The sequence below is a fragment of the Hirundo rustica genome, chromosome 9 (genome assembly GCF_015227805.2).
Source record: "Hirundo rustica isolate bHirRus1 chromosome 9, bHirRus1.pri.v3, whole genome shotgun sequence".
Classification (NCBI taxonomy): Eukaryota; Metazoa; Chordata; class Aves; order Passeriformes; family Hirundinidae; genus Hirundo; species Hirundo rustica.
Window position 1 is genome coordinate 28229812 of NC_053458.1, and position 15463 is coordinate 28245274.

At 51.3% G+C, this 15463-nt stretch overlaps 1 long non-coding RNA gene across 1 annotated transcript; it reads right to left on the bottom strand.

Moving 5' to 3' along the window:
- Positions 1–3313: 3313 nt before the first annotated feature.
- Positions 3314–13855, bottom strand: LOC120756714 (uncharacterized). The gene is made up of 3 exons (XR_005702217.2): positions 13637–13855; positions 3858–4105; positions 3314–3705 (listed from the first exon to the last, which is right to left on the bottom strand). It is a non-coding gene; the product is annotated as an uncharacterized LOC120756714 (long non-coding RNA).
- Positions 13856–15463: the final 1608 nt, after the last annotated feature.

The window sequence follows — 15463 nt, forward strand, 5'->3', positions numbered from 1 at the left end:
CCAGGACCCTTCCTCCTCATGAGTTATCAGAGCATGGAAGAGCCACAGCCTGGTCAGCAACAACAAACCAACCCTGGGGCAGCCAGAGATAAAACTTTCACGCCTGCTTCTTAAGCCTCAGGTGGCTTTGATCCAAGGGAGATGATTTCCAATCCATCTTCTCTCCATTCTCTCCCAGCTAAGATAGTTAAAGGAGTTTGGTGGGAGTCGTGGGGTGCTGGAAAACCACCCCAGGGGCTGGGTGAGCATCCTGCTAGTCTTCGGGGCTACTGGTTCCCGACTTTAAGGTCAGGAAGGAATATTTACCCCCCTCAATCAGCTTGGCAGAGATTGCCACGGATTTATTTTGCCTCTTTCTTTCTCTGTCAAATCAAGGGTAAATTGTTTCCCAAGGGAAAAAAGAAACAAATCTGGGAACCAAAACTGAAACAATACAGCTTAATTTTCTACCTTTTTTTTTTTTTTTTTTTTAAATTTCTGGGAATCCAATGTTTAACAATCCAAATCTTTTAATTTCGGTTTGGTTCTTTTGTGTTTTTCAGTTAAAACTGGAGCTTTCTTTTGAAAAGGAGCCTGACATTTTATGTAGAAGCATTCATTTTGTGGCAAGTCATGCCTTCTTGGGTGGAAAAAGGAGTTTCAAAGGCTAACATCAGTCCAGCTGTGTTGGCAACCAACACCTGCCTCCTCATGCACCTCCAGATCCTCCTTCCTTCCACCTGAGGCAGGGACAGGCACCTACTCTCCTTCCCATCACCCCAGCATCAATCCATCCTAATAATCACCCCTCCTCCATAAAAACAGTTCCACATTTCAAAGCAGATCCCAAAATCTTCCTCTGCAGACTTAGCCTGACACAGGGAAACGCATTGCTTGAAAACCCACGGGTGATCTCAGCTCATGCCGACCCCAAAACTCTCTCCAGGTCACCTGACAAACACAGGATGGAGCACAGTAGGTTTGGGATGTCCTGCAAGAAGCAGAGAGTTGGACTTGATGATCTTCATGGGAGCTTCCAACAGAGGCAATTCTGTGATTCCCTGCAGCAACCCACCCTAAAATTCTCAGTGCCCAGGGCTCCAGCACCCTGCCTTCAGTGCTCTCCTCTTGACCAAGAGCTGCCTACAAGCAGCACTGACTTTGCACTGGAGCAGATTGAGTTTTCCAGCCAAACTGATAAAAAAGAAAAATGCTTTTCATATGCCTGGACTCGATTTCCCCATAAATAAGGCCAAGATGGAAACTGGGGGAAGGGGATTGTCAGAGCAGTAGGTCATCCATCAGAGCCACACTGAGAACGCTGATCCAGCCCTGGTCCAGGAAAGCATCTCTATTTAGGAAAGCCAGCAGGCGCATCCCTACTCTCTGTTGAAGCCCCTGAGAGCCAGGCAGTTTAAGGATATCTAAATGCCTAAAGGGACTGATAAGACCTAAATACCAGCTGGCAAACCCAGAGCCTCGGAAAGTATTTAGGCAAACTGTTTTTCATGGAAATTAAGAGCTTACTTTTGTGGGCAGGGTATTGAATTGCACACGTGCCTTAAGAAAAAAACAACAAAAACATTTCTAGTGGCTTTCATGAAGAGATTCAGACACACAGGTTGTGTATCTGTGCTGGTAAACCTTCATGTTATCCCAGAAAACCTAGCCTCCAGCCCGGTTGTGGGGGTCTCCACTCTAGACATCCCCAAAACCACTAAAAATGTGGAACAGCCAAACTGCTGTGCCTCACCTACAACCCCAAACAGACCCACAAGCAGCACAGACCTTCCCCAACTCTCTGAGCACATATTTCCGACTCCTGCCTGCAGCTCGACTACTGCCTTTCTCACATCAATACCTTGACTAGGGCGGCTTGAAAAATTTCCATCCAAACAGTTCATAGCAGGTCATTTTTCAGTCAAAAGCAGATTTATTTAAAAAAAAAAAAAAAAAAAAAAAAAGCACACAGAAAATATTTTTGTGGAAATTTGCCTGACTTGTCTGAAATGTCAAAGAAACTAGAAAAAAAAGATAGTTTTGGTCTCAAGCTACAAAAATCTTGGGTTTAAACAAAAAAGGCAATTTAAGTGTCTTTTTAGTAAAAATTAAACTTCCAGAGAGAATAAATTCTCTCACTGTCATTAAAAATGTTCCTGGTGTGATGGGTACACTCAGATTTTCAGAAAACACAACCTCCAGGGATTATTAAGGAAATTAGCCATTGTGCAAAAGGGAAGGAACTGGTTAGAGCCTGGCAAAGGAGCAGAGCCAGGATAAATGCTTTGTTTCCAGCCTGATGTTAGGTGAGGGGCTTAGAACACAAGTCCTGTGAAGAACGACTGAGGGGGCTGGGGTTGTTTAGCCTGGGAAAAAGGAGACTCAGAGGTGACCTTATCACTCTCCAGAACTTTCTAAAAGGTGGCTGTAGCCAGTGGGGGTTGGTCTCTTTCTCCAGGCAGCAACTGACAGAACGAGAGGACACGGTCTCAAGCTGCATCAAGCGAAATTTAGGTTGGATATAAGAAAAAGTTTTTTACAGAAAGGGTGATAAAGTACTAGAATGGTCTGCCCAGGGAGGTGGTGGAGTCACCATCCCTGGATGTGTTTAATGAAAAACTGGATGTGGCACTCGGTGCCATGGTTTAGTTGATGGGTTGGGCTTGATCTTGAAGGTCTCTTCCAGCCTCGTGGTTCTGTGTGTTAACAGCCAGGCATCCCACAGCTCTGCTCCAGGATATCGTGTATTTATCAGTGATCTGGATGCAAAACAAGGAGGACACAGAGGACACGAGCCCAGAGGGGCTCAAGGTGCCATCACCCCAATGTGGTCCTGTCTGATGGCACTGGCTGCAGTCAGGGGACACAGCTCCAGCCCTGCCACTGGCTCCCAGGAGTGGTTTTTGCATCACCCAGTGGAGATGCCCAGCCTGGCCCTTGCTTTGGCTGTGGCGTCATCACTCCGTGGTGCTGAGAAGCCTTTGGCACAAGCGTTTAGGCAGTGGGGAGACATTCCCCCTCTCCAGATACAGCCCTGCCATGCCAAACCCATTTGGGGCATTCAGCCCTCTCACCCAGCGTGGGATCAGGGCATCCACATGCCATGGAGGCTCCAGGCAGAGCCGCCAGCACCCATCTGGGTTACAAGAGAACATGAACTCTCCCTCCCCATCTGGAGCCCATGTACAGCAAGTGGCAAGATTTATATTGTGCTGAAGCATTCCACAGTTTTGAGCACAGAAATGATTGAACTCCAGATGTTAACAAGATGCAGGACCCTTTTTTTATTATTAAAAACGTGATTTCTTGTTTTGCTCATGACAAAACCCATCAGATTAACTTATTAGGAGCGGAACTGCCATCAGGCCGGTGGAAGCAAAGCCGGCTCCGGCTGCCTGAGAGCTCCCTGGAGCACATGGGAAGAGCAGGGCTCCTTTGGAGCGGAGCTGTGTACAGCTACTCCTCTGCACTGGACCAAGAGCAGGACACAGGTGATGTTACTCCACATCCACTGGCACTGCAGGGACATTGGTGTCCCTGTGCCTCAGTTTCCCCATTCCTCAAGGAGAATGTTAGTCGGAGAGGGAGAGCTCTGAGCAAACACACACCCTGCAGCTTCATCCAAATCAAATCTCCTTGCTGAAGTAGCAGAACCTTTGCTAACAAGCACCATAGCCCAGACCAGGAATGGAAAACTGCTCAAGCTCCTCAGGCTCCTCTGTCCACCTTCGGGAAGGAAAAGGGGGACACAGGATGTGGGGCTGGCACAACTCAGCAGGCAGCTCTCATACCCCAATTCCCCCCAGGCAGAGCCATACAGCACCTTACAGCACCACGAATTTCACTTCCCTTCAGAAAGGAAACAAATTTCCAAATACCTCTGCAAGTCCTGAATACTCTTCTTGGTGGAGTTTCTCCAGGACCATCCACCAGCAGTGCCAACATCTGTATCCCAGAGCACGGGCTGGGGCCTGGCTGGAGCTGTCACATCTTCGCTGCTTTATCACAGGAACTTTATCACCAGCTCATAACACACACGTCTTTGCACCACGAGATCAAACAGGTACGGGATGGCGGCGCAGCCTGCTGTCACAGCACGGCCCCCAGCAGCTTGTGCTGCTCCCTGCTGTGAAGACAAAACATGTTGAAGCTGCACAACGGAGAAGACCCACATATGCTCACCCTGCTGTTGTTCAGCCACACCAGCTCAGGAAACTCCCCAGCACAACGGCAGCCTCTCCTGCTAATCTCTTGGAGGCACAGCATCCTTAAGGGTCCACACATTTCTACTTCCCCATAGTACATGGCAGCTCTAAGGACAGTCACTTCTGTCTGCTCAGGGGCACAAAAACATTACTGGGGAGTTTCAATGTCCTGCTTGGCCAGGCTGAGTGAGCTGGGGACAAGTCAGAGTGATTTGGCTTCTCTGCACCCAGCACAACCATCCTCCCCACTCAGCACCACCTAGAAAAGGCACTGTCCCTCTCCCACACATTTCCCTCCTGACTTGCTGCAAGGGGACACAGCCACTCTTCTGTGGCCAGGACAGCAGGCACCAGGCACTCACCTGCAAGCAGGAGGACGCTGCCTTCACAGGACATCTTGCCCAGACAACTGCTTTGAGGTCAGGACCACCCAGGTGTGCTGCAGCCCTCCACCAGCATCTCAGGAGAAAACCCACCAGCGCAGTACCAAAAGCCACTTTCCTGCACAGTCAGGGCTCAAGAAAAACTTCTGCAGATCACAGCGGTGTTTACTCACCCAAAGAGGCCTCTTAAACAGAGCTGGGAGCTTTGTCACTCTGCCTGACCTTGTTCTATTCCTTCCTGCATGCTTTGAAGGGAGCTTCTTCCAGCCTACACATCTCCCTCCTAACTCTGCAACCTGCCTCCATCAACATTTCCTTTGCCTCTTCCTCACAGCCTCCTGTTTAATGCCACATCCCCAGGCAGAGCCCTGGGGGTGCCACACTCCCTCTTCAACTCTCCCTAAATTGACCGAATACGGAATTTTTCATTCTCAGAACAAGGGAATCAGGTGGAAGGAAAAACTGTACTCTTCCGTTGTTTTGAGAAAAATCCCACAAACGTTTAATCCTCCTCCCTTCCCCAAAATCATTAATCATCTGGAAGAAAAAAACCTGAGTGCAAATGTAGTCAGGCAGTTCTGTGAGTGAGCACAGGACATTAGCACCACTCTCGGGCAGCAACAGCTCTGGAAAAGCCCACATTCAGCATCTCACCTGAGCACAGCTGCTGGACTTGTCTGCAGTGGACAGGTCCTGCCAGACCCTCATCCCCTGCCTGGCAAGGCTGAGTGGTCCAGCGAGCTGGGGCTCTGCAGCATCTGAGACACCCGAGCTCCCAGCTCTGCTGACACAAATAATTTCTCCCCCTGTTCTTGGCACGGTGTGCTCTGCTCAAAACACACTTCAAAGAGGCAGCTCTGCAGCAAGAATGTTTCAAAAAATATAATATTTCCATCTGTTATTCCAATAGCTTGTGCTGTGGGACTCTCCTCGTGGACTACTTGCCTTTCTTTGCCCCTATTAGATGTAAAAAAAATATTAAATCAGCAAGCCCTGGGGGCTGGCAGGCAATGCCTAACAGGTCCTGCTCCCCTGCAGTTCTGCACCTCAATGCTTCTCCAGAGAGGAAGGTGCATGCAGGGAAGCAGCTTTTCCTTAAAGGCAGTGAAGTCCCCTTGATCCACTAGCTTTTGTTTCTGCCTTGAGAGCACCCAGCACCTGCCTGTGCTCACAGGGATGCCCAAGACTTGCAGAGCAGCCCAGGATCCCTCCCCAGCCCCAGCAGCACCCAGGGATTGAAACCACAACCAGAAGGCGGCACAGGCTCCTGGGCATTGGATGCTGAGTTGCCACACCAGCCTGTCCTCACTGGGGACATCCCCAGCATCACCCTGCTCACCCCCTGTTCCTCACAAATCTGGACAGCCTCTGCTCTTACTGCAAGGTGAGTCCAATCTGGAAACAAATTACTGGGTGGAAAAAGGAAAAACAGGCAGAGAGCTGTCTGCAGGACTCACTCTGCTGGGAAGGCAGAGCAGAAGCACAACAAACATGGTGAGCTCTGACTTTACAGCACCAGCAGGCACAAAACAAGCCGTGGTTTTACTGCATCTTGGGCACACCTGAAGGGTGGCAAGAGCTGGATGCTTCTTCTCTGTGCTGCAATAAGGACATTTTAAGTACACTGCTGTGCTGGACCTCTCCCCTTTGGGGCTTGTTTGGTCTGAGAGGGTTTCCCAAGCCATGTGAAGCACCACAGGCTGCCCCATTATCCCATCCCTGCCCTGAGCTGCCTCTCCGTGCAGCCCTTTCCCCTCTGGGTGACCAAGAACACTCAAAGACAGTTGTTCTGGCCACCTGAAGAAGCCAGACCCACAGGGGAGGTGTGTATGAGAGCAGCAAAGCCTTACCCTCCACATCACTTGTGGACAAGGTGCTCTGTTGGATGGGGCTTGTCCCAGTCACCAGCTCTATCCCACAGGCAGAAAAAACAGGGAAAAAGCAGCTTTCCCAAGCTTCCCAGCAGAGCAGCCCCACACAGCTGCCACGGCCATGGCTGCCCCATCACAGCTCCCTGGTGAGCAGCTTCAGCACAGCATGCAGGAGACTTCCTCAAGATCCATCTTCCCCCCTCAGAGAGTCACTAAGGGAGAAAGTTTCTCAAAACAGAGGTTCAGGCTTCAGAGCAGCAGCATACAAGACCTGAGTCCCCTCCTCATTTCCCATCCTGTGGCCCAAGGTTTCACACTGCTAAGACAGCAAAGGATTCCCAGCCCCTTCAGAGAGCTGGAGAGATGAGAACTTCCACTTGTGAGCTGCAGCCAGAAAAAAAATGAGCCTTTATTTTTATCTGGCCCATTATAAGTCACTGTTTAGTGCTCCCAGGTGTCCTATATCATCAAAGGCACATTCCTTGATAAGCAGCCACCAGAGACTGCACTGTGCCATCCTGCCTGCAAACAGGGCAGGAGGGATCCTGAGACCAGCTCCAACCCCCAGATCTCATCTCCCTCCAAGGCCTCCCGGGCCCTGGAGAAGGTCATGCCCCATCTCTGCACACACCCCCAAATGAGAAGCACAGCGTTATTTTCCCCCAAACTCCACAGCACAAAGCGTAACCCAATCTACTCAGCTGGAAATGAAACTTTTATTGCATCCTGAGTCATTTAGGGCTCCTTTTTCTAAAACCAATATTCTTCCCCCCGCTTCCCCAATTTAACAAGCTCCCAAATGTCTGCTCTCCTGACACCAAACCTTTCCAGCTTCCCTATCCTCCCTCCCTGTCAGATCCAATGCAAAGCAGGATCCCACTGAAGCTGCTCCCAGAGTACCAGCACAGAGAAGGTGACACATCAATCCCACTTCCATACATTTCACAGCAAGGATGACCCCAACCTTAAAACAGTCCCACGGTGACGGCAGAATGAGGCCACCACGCTCGGTGTCAATGTCCCCTCTGTCCATGGCATATCTCTGTGCCCTCGCATTACAAAGCTGCCTTGAGAACTGCAAGCCCTTGAGAGCGTCTGCAGACTTGGGCAGACCAAAAAAACCCCCAAAGCACACAATAAAGGTTGAGTTTAGAGTCTGTGAAAGGTGTGTTGGCCATTGGGAGTTCCTTGTTTGTCAGGGTAAGAGGGAATGAAGACACTGAGCAGGGCTGGCAACCTGGAGGGCCCAGTTACTATTTTTAAATGAAAGCTCAGGTTTTGTAACATATGAAACCCATCATGCCTTTAGCCACATAAATACATCAAGGGGTCTGGATACTTGAAGTCCCTTTTCTCAGATCAGTGACAGAGAAAAGCATTGCACAGTGGCACATAGAGGGAGCCTGCAATTTCAAATGGCTCTCGTTCAATAATTTTGTCAGCATTTGTGTAATAGTCATCACCAACAGTTAATATAACTCACAGTAAATACCAGATTGATGTTTAACAGTGTTAAGATGCAACTTATAAAACATATGCTGACGTAATTATACTGATAAGTTTCTAATCAGCAACAACAACAAAAAATCTGTCCACAGATCCTTACACAGAATTGAAAAGATCCCAGCAGTCACAAGGAAGATTTGCAGAGGATCTTTAGGAGCAGAACACAGTGAGGCTCAGAAGGGAAGATGGGCACTGGCTGCAGGTCAGGGGTAACGGGACTCTGTCTCCATCCAGCTGGAGCATCCTGTGCCAGCCCTTCCCTCTGCTTGACCTTATAGCAGCCTCTCAAATCCTCTCACCTGCATGAGCAAAGGCAGACATGATGCTGGGATGAGAACATCCCAGATATTCCCTTCACTCTAAAAGCTGATACCGAGAGAGATCCAGATGGATTTCCCATGGAGCTGGGGAATTTCCCAAGATAAGGATGGAGAAGGCTGTCTTGTGCATTTCACCCAATTTAGTATTTAAATAAAATCACCAGGGTGCTGGAAATGCCACAGCAGTACCGTTTGCAAATATTTTCCTCAAGGATTTCTTTTTTTTTTTTAAATGCTGTATTTTGAAGAACAAGCATCCCTCAGAAGGACCAGCTGCCTTCCTGTGGTTGCCTCACTTCACTGCCCTATACCAGCTGCACCCCGAGAGCTGCAGATCCTGGGCTGTCCCATCCTGGGGCAAAGAGGGTACTTGGAGAAGGGCAAACACCAAAGGCATCCTGCAGGATCACTGCACAGGTGAGGCACCTCTCAGCATCTTCACTCCTTCCCAAAGAAACTCTGACCCTCCAAACATGGCAGACTTGCACAAAGCAGCCAGCAAAGCAATGGCACAAAAACCAGCCAGCACTCACAGTCCAATATCCAGCTACACACTGGCATCATCTGCAAGCAATTAGAAAATATAAACACTCACAATGAAACTTGGGTTCCTATACTTAGCAAGACTTTAATGGGATTTTTCTTCAGCCAGAAAAATCCTATTAGAGTGATAAATTATTAGCCTTTTTTCCTAAACCAGCATGAAACCTTGCAATGGAAAAATGACAAAAGGAGAAACATGCCCAATTTTGGCAGCCCTGGCAGGGAAGAGGAGAGGATGAAGGAGCAAGAACCAGCCCAGTAAGCAGAGGGGCTTTTCCCCAGTGTGCCCTCACCCAGGGGCTCTCAGCCCCTGTCACCCAGGGGCACAGCAGCCAGCATGTGCCAGTGTGTCCCTGAGCCTGTCACCAGCTCCAGCAGAGCCCAGCACAGCCATGTGGCTTTCTCTGCTGGCTGGTAGAGCTGAGCTGGGCTCGGGAGCCCCCTGCCCTCCATCAAGGCAGTCTCCCACCACCCCAGAGCAGCACTCCACAGAGGGAACGGGGTTAACAAACCCAAAGTCTGCTCTAGGATGAAATGGCCTCACTTTGTCATGGAACAGGGAGAGAGAGACTGCAGGTGGGTCCTCCAAGCTGTCACAGCCTGGAGAGACGGGACCAGCAGCTCTTGATGCCTCCACACACATCCCTGCCTGGGCAAACTGGTGCCCCTGCCTGGCATCACCCCGTGCATCTGTGTAAGATTGCACATGCATGAGGTCGATGGAAACTAGGAAGGAGCTGCTGTGGTTTGGCTCCCAGAGGCAGCCAGAGAAGTGTGATCTTCCCTTGCCCCAAAACAAGTCAGGGAAATTCACGAGAACAGCCTTTCTTGTGGGTTATTCTGGCAGCAGCGGGGCTGGACAGGACCGGGAGTAAGATGACACAAGGCCATAAAACATGTCAGAGCAGCAGCCACACGATGAGAGTCGCTGCGCTGGGTGCTCCAGCCCGACCACAGCCTGAGTCAGCCCATCCACTGACCTGCCTGCAGCACCCTCCCAGCTCTGGCAGCCCAGGGCCATTAACCACCTCCAGTGCCAGGGAAGCATCTTCCACACCAAGCGCTGCTTTGGGGCCACCCCCTGCTTGCCGCTTTGTGCTTCCAGGTACAGGCAACCAGGTACAACCAGCCAACAGAGCCACCTCTGGGCGAGCAGCTGGCCCGGAGCCCACGCAAAGCCACCGAGATCCCAGAAATCCCGTGCAGACCAGCCAGGCACCCCAAAAAAGCCCTCAGCAGGCCAGACCCACCCTTTCCCCGTGTCCCGTTCCTTTCAGCCTGGACCCATCCCACAAACCCGTTATCGCCGTTCCCCCGTGATGGAGCATTTAATGCCTCTCCACGCAAACGAGGAGAACAAATGAGTGCCAGGGGAGAGGGAGATGGTTTGCATCACTTAATCACCATCCCCAATAAACCGGCCCCGCGGCTCTGCGGAGGGTAAGACAGCAGAGTTCAGCAGATTTTATCAATAACATCACGGAGCCCCGCTGCGTGCCTGAGAGAGTTGCCATGGTTATTGTGACAGATTTACTATCATTGTAACTTAATGCACCATAATAAGGATCTGCATAGTTATTATTGTTTTACAATGATAACTATAATTCAACCGCAGATTTATGGCTAAATTTGTAACATTACTACCATGTTCTGGGAAGAATTGGGAGCAGGGTAATTCACATGCTTTCTCAGAATATAGAAGGAAAAAGAGATCTTGGTTGGTGCCCTTTTCTTTCCTTTTAATTGCTTCTTTGAGAACAATTTTTGTGGTCTGGTTGCTGTTGGTTTGGGAGAGGGTGCTCTGTCAGAGGCCATGCAGAGAGGTAGCTGAAAAATGGGATTTTTCCACCACAAAATTGATCCTGGGGAAAAAAAATAAAATCACAAGGTCTTTCAACATAAAGTTGCAAAAAAAACCAAAAAAAACTTCGCAAGTGCTGCCAACTGGGAAGCAGACACAAAGCACAGGCAAGATTAACAAAAATGGTCAGATTTTGTTCAAAAAGAAAGATTCCAGCAGCATGGGGAGGGCTCTGCACCACCTTAGATCTGACCTGGGCAAAGACCATGGAGCAAAACCAAGCACCTTCTCCCAGCTGTGGGGCTTCAACCCCGTAACCTGCCCCAGTCCACCCCGGGCTCCTGGCAGCCCCATGGGTTCCTCTTGGAAAAACTCAACACAAATTACTGCCCAAAGACATTAAACAGCATTTACTGATGGATTAACCTGCTCAGACATGGAGTGATTTGAGAAAGCAAAGCTTCAGACAAGGACTTTTTGGCAGTTCTCAGGGCATAGGACACACATCAGCTGTCCCCACACCTGCAGCTCTCCAGGATGGGGAACAAATCCCACCTGGGCTGGACCCATGCAAGCAGCTGGTCCCCAGGGGAAAGAAAAAGAGAATCCAAGCCTGAAATACAACCAGAGTTTCCATCAAGCTCCTTTGCACCCTTCCTCCCAAAGCTCTCCCCTGTTCGAAGGCTTAGCTCCTTCTTGGATTTCATCACAAGCACAATGCTGCCAATTACCCCACAACTTTATAGGGAGCTCTGTTGGTTTACATCCCTTTTTCCTTCTGCCCAGGCAGCCCATTGCCTCCAGGAGCTGTGGGATGGTTAACACCCCCTGCCCTGGGCAAATCACTGCAGAAAAAGGGGAGTTTTCCCAGCCCCTTCTTGTTACTCACTGGCGAAGGGGCTCAAGGTTTTCTAAGGAAAGGGAACCAGTCTGTATCACCCATTTGGCTTCCATGGCAAGTCCCCAGTTCAGCACCTCCTGCAGCCACTCCAGACTCAGGACATCATCCCAGCTTCCCACCATACCTCAGTCTTTCTAAAGACGCACAGACACTGCATGAACAAGTCACACCCCTCGAGCTGAGCAAAAGCTGGCCCTGCTCAAAGGGGGCTTAGGTCAGCAATCCGTGCTCAGGGACTTGGAGCCTTTTGGCTTCCCAACTGTGTTGCTTTCCTGAGTGATTTATTTTTTTCCCATTCCTTAGCCTGATTGGATCGGGGTGGAGTTTTCTGTAGTCCCCCACCCTCACACAAGAGCCCCTTCTCTGTGCTCTTCAGGGAAAAGCTGCTCTGCCTCCACGGGGACTTCAGGAGTGTTCCTTTCTGCAAGGAGAGGCCCAAAGCTTCCCTGGAGCTGTGGGAAAAGGTGGGAAGGCTGGCAGAGGCTGGGTGCTCACACACCCTCCCATCAATGATGTGTGTCAGAGCAGGTTACATCACACCTCCCTGCCACCACCACCTCCTGCTCTCAGGGCTGATATATGAGAGTAGATATAGGAAAATCTACTCATAAAATTAATGGAGGCTGCATGAACTCACAGATCATAAACTCAGAGGGGTTTGCAGCTTGCCTTTTGGGGAGGGGGGAGGGAGTGGGCTCAGGAGCAATTTTGCAGAGGAGACTAATTGGCAGCAGCTGCCCCAGCACATCCCACACCCCACCTCCCCACTCTTGGGAGGATTTAGGGGAACACAGCACCGAAGTGTCAAACAGTGCTGGAGCAGGGACCCATCAGCTTGAGGCCAGACCCAGCGTGGCTGCGACGCATCGAGGCACCGTGGATGAGCTCTGCTCTCAGTGACAGAGCCCCTGTCCAGAGCATAAATCTCAGATGCTGAAGGCCAAAGCACAAGCAGATCCCTCCCGTGCTCTGGGGGTTGCAGACAGCACAACACTTCTCCTGGCTGGGGGCTGTGGGGTGGCTGGCAGAGCGGTGATGAAGAACACCGGGCCACGGATCCAAGCTCCCCAACACACCCAGCAGTGGGTGCCACACAGGGGACAAGTCTGAGGGTGCTGCTCTCCAGCCTAGCCTAGGAATCCCCCTGAAACCCTCTTGATATAATCAGGGATGCTTTGAGACCGGTCCTCCACCACTGGCTTCCCAACACATCCTTAAAAGCCATCCTGTGACCCCAATGTTGATGGCCACCAGCTCTGCCAGAGCAAATGCCATTTCCAGGGCCTGGCTTCTGCCTTCATCCCATTCACAACCCACAGAAGACCTTTGCTCACTGCTTGGCCCTGGACCACCTCCACAGCATCAGCAGGGCCAGTGCCTGTGTTCAGGGACCTTTGCTCTGTGCTGGGTTATTCGGTGCATTTCATGTCTCTGGGAATCACCTGGGCTTTACATGGCACAGCCAAGAGTCTCGTACAAAGGGAAGAAAATAGCCACTACTGCTAGAAAATCTGCCCCTACATCCCATTTCTCTACAGGACATTGGCTTACTCTGCCTGGTTAAGGGCCAGCCCCATGGATGCAGCAGGCCCCATGGAAGCCCTTTGCCACACCAAGGCAGCCCAGGACTGTCCAGGCACCAAGACCTCCCTCGGCCACCAGCCCTCAGGGGGAAAGCCAATCATCCCAGCTCCTAAGCAGCCTCTTGGGCTGGCCCCGCTCAGGTTTAGTCTCAGTGCCAAATGCAGTTTTTTTGCTCTTTTTTGTCAAAAATCATCTTGGCCCCCAACTGCTGCCCCAGTGGCTCTGACAGCTGTGACTCACAGGCTCTGCCCCAGCCTCAGGCTCCCACTTGCCTCCTGCTCTGACTAAGGCAGCCACGAGCACCAACTCCTTTCAAGTGGTTTGGGGATCCAGCCAAGGCACCAGCACAATGGGATTTAGGCACCATGCTCCCTGGAGCATCCAGCCCAGCTCTGGGGCATCATCTGGTAACCAGGTTGTGCCACCATTGCTGGTACTGGGAGTAATCACCAAACGGGAATGGGGTCCAGGTACATCACCCCCCACACTTTCTGCCTCCAGCACAGCCGGCTGGTCCCTTTGGTGCACCCCCACTTCACATACCTGCATCCTCAAGACATCACTGGGCACCCCATGCCCTGGCGTGCCCCTTCTGCATGCTCCAGGCTGGTGGAGGGAGCTTACAAACAAAACCGTGTCTGAACAAGGGATCGCCTTCCAGAGAGGCAAAGCCCACAAAAAGACACTGGAAATAAGCCATGTACTGCCCACCCTGGTGATGCTGGCTGCAACCCTCCTCATTCCATCTTCCCCTAGCTCCTGTTGGTGCTGGAGCTGAAGGAGGGTAGAGGGTCCTCCCTTGACTTTTATAGCATCTCTCAGGTAGTTCCATCAGCCTCTCACTGCTGCCTGGCTCAGGGACCAGCCAGCTGCCAACCCCACCTGCTTCTCGGGGAGTTGCTTTACTCCCCAGGTGGAGCTGATTCTCGGGTGAAAGCCCGGGACCAGGGCCTGCAGCACTGCGGATGGGCTCCAGTCCCAAAACAACATAGGTGAAGAGGAGGAGGATGGCTGGGCTAGCACTGAACCAAAGCTGGGGCTTGAACAGAGAAAAACAGACCTGCCCCCTCCCCAGACAGGGTCCATAAAGCTCTGAGACACATTCCCCAAACCCCCTCCATCCCTGCTTGCGGGCACCCAGGGAAAGGAGAGACTCGCTGCCTCCTGGCTCTGGACAGCGGAGAAGCCGGCAGGGAGACATCTGTTCCTCATCCAGCAAGCAGTGTCTTCCTGATCTGCCTCTTAAAAATTACAAGGCAATTTGGAGTTTCTATTTTGTACTTTTGATTTGCCCAAACACCTGAAACATGAGCTCTCAATCCAGGATCAAAGGCTCTCTCTGGAGCAACACAGACGGCGATATCCACGGCCGTATTTATGCGTGATTAGGAACGCCTGCATCGGAGAGGGGATTTGGCAAGGCTGGGTGTGCTGCAAAGCCTGAAACTCCATCCCTTGGAGAGGGAGGGAGCTGGGGGGTGACGTCCTGGCAGGTCAGGTTTAATCTCAACCCCTTGGGCAATTCCTTGCAGAGGGAATGTCTCTCCTGTGTCACTTTTGCCCTGTCACTCTTGCCTGTAGGACTGAGACCCACCCAGTGGTGGGTGAGAGCTCTCATCCTTGCTTTGCTCTGTCTCTGGCGGTGACTGGATAGGTGGGCACAGAGGATGCAATCCTGGATGCAGAGGGATGCTGCAGTGTGGACACAATCCCGATGCTGTGGGATGAAAGGCACTGGGAATGATGCCAGGCCACGCAAGGGGTTAATGGTAATCGACACAGTCATTAATGAGCTGAAGGGGAGGGGTCTTCCCAACCTCTTCTGCTCCAATTTGTCCTGCTTTGAAAAATCCCAGACCCTGGACCCCTGTGGGCTGGGATTTTGCATCCTCTAAATAAACTGGGAGAGGTCCAGGCCTGTGAGTAGATGTGGCCAAGCCCCCTTTCCAATGGATAAGCATGGCTGAGTTGCTGTAAATAACCAATTTTAATGGCAGAGGATCTGCCCCTTGTCCAGTACCACTGACACGAGGGCAGACTTGATCCCTGGAGAGACCCTGGCTCTGGATCCGTGTCTTGGATGGGTCCCTGCTTCCTGCCACTCCAAACTGCTTCAGAAGAGTCGGATGGGGTTCCCAGGATAAGGAATAGTGGCAGGGCACCCTGTTTACGGGAAAGCCAGCAGTAAAATCAGGAGGCTGTAAAGAAACCTGCCCTTTCACAGGTCGGGGGCCAGAAAACATCCTCGTTGTGCCGGTGTAAATCAGTGCCAACGGTGGGTGCATTGGGTGGGTAACACACGTCAGGATCATCACAGAGCCATCCCCTGTGGGGATCTGGTCCCTCCTGCCATGGGAGAGAGCAGCAAGT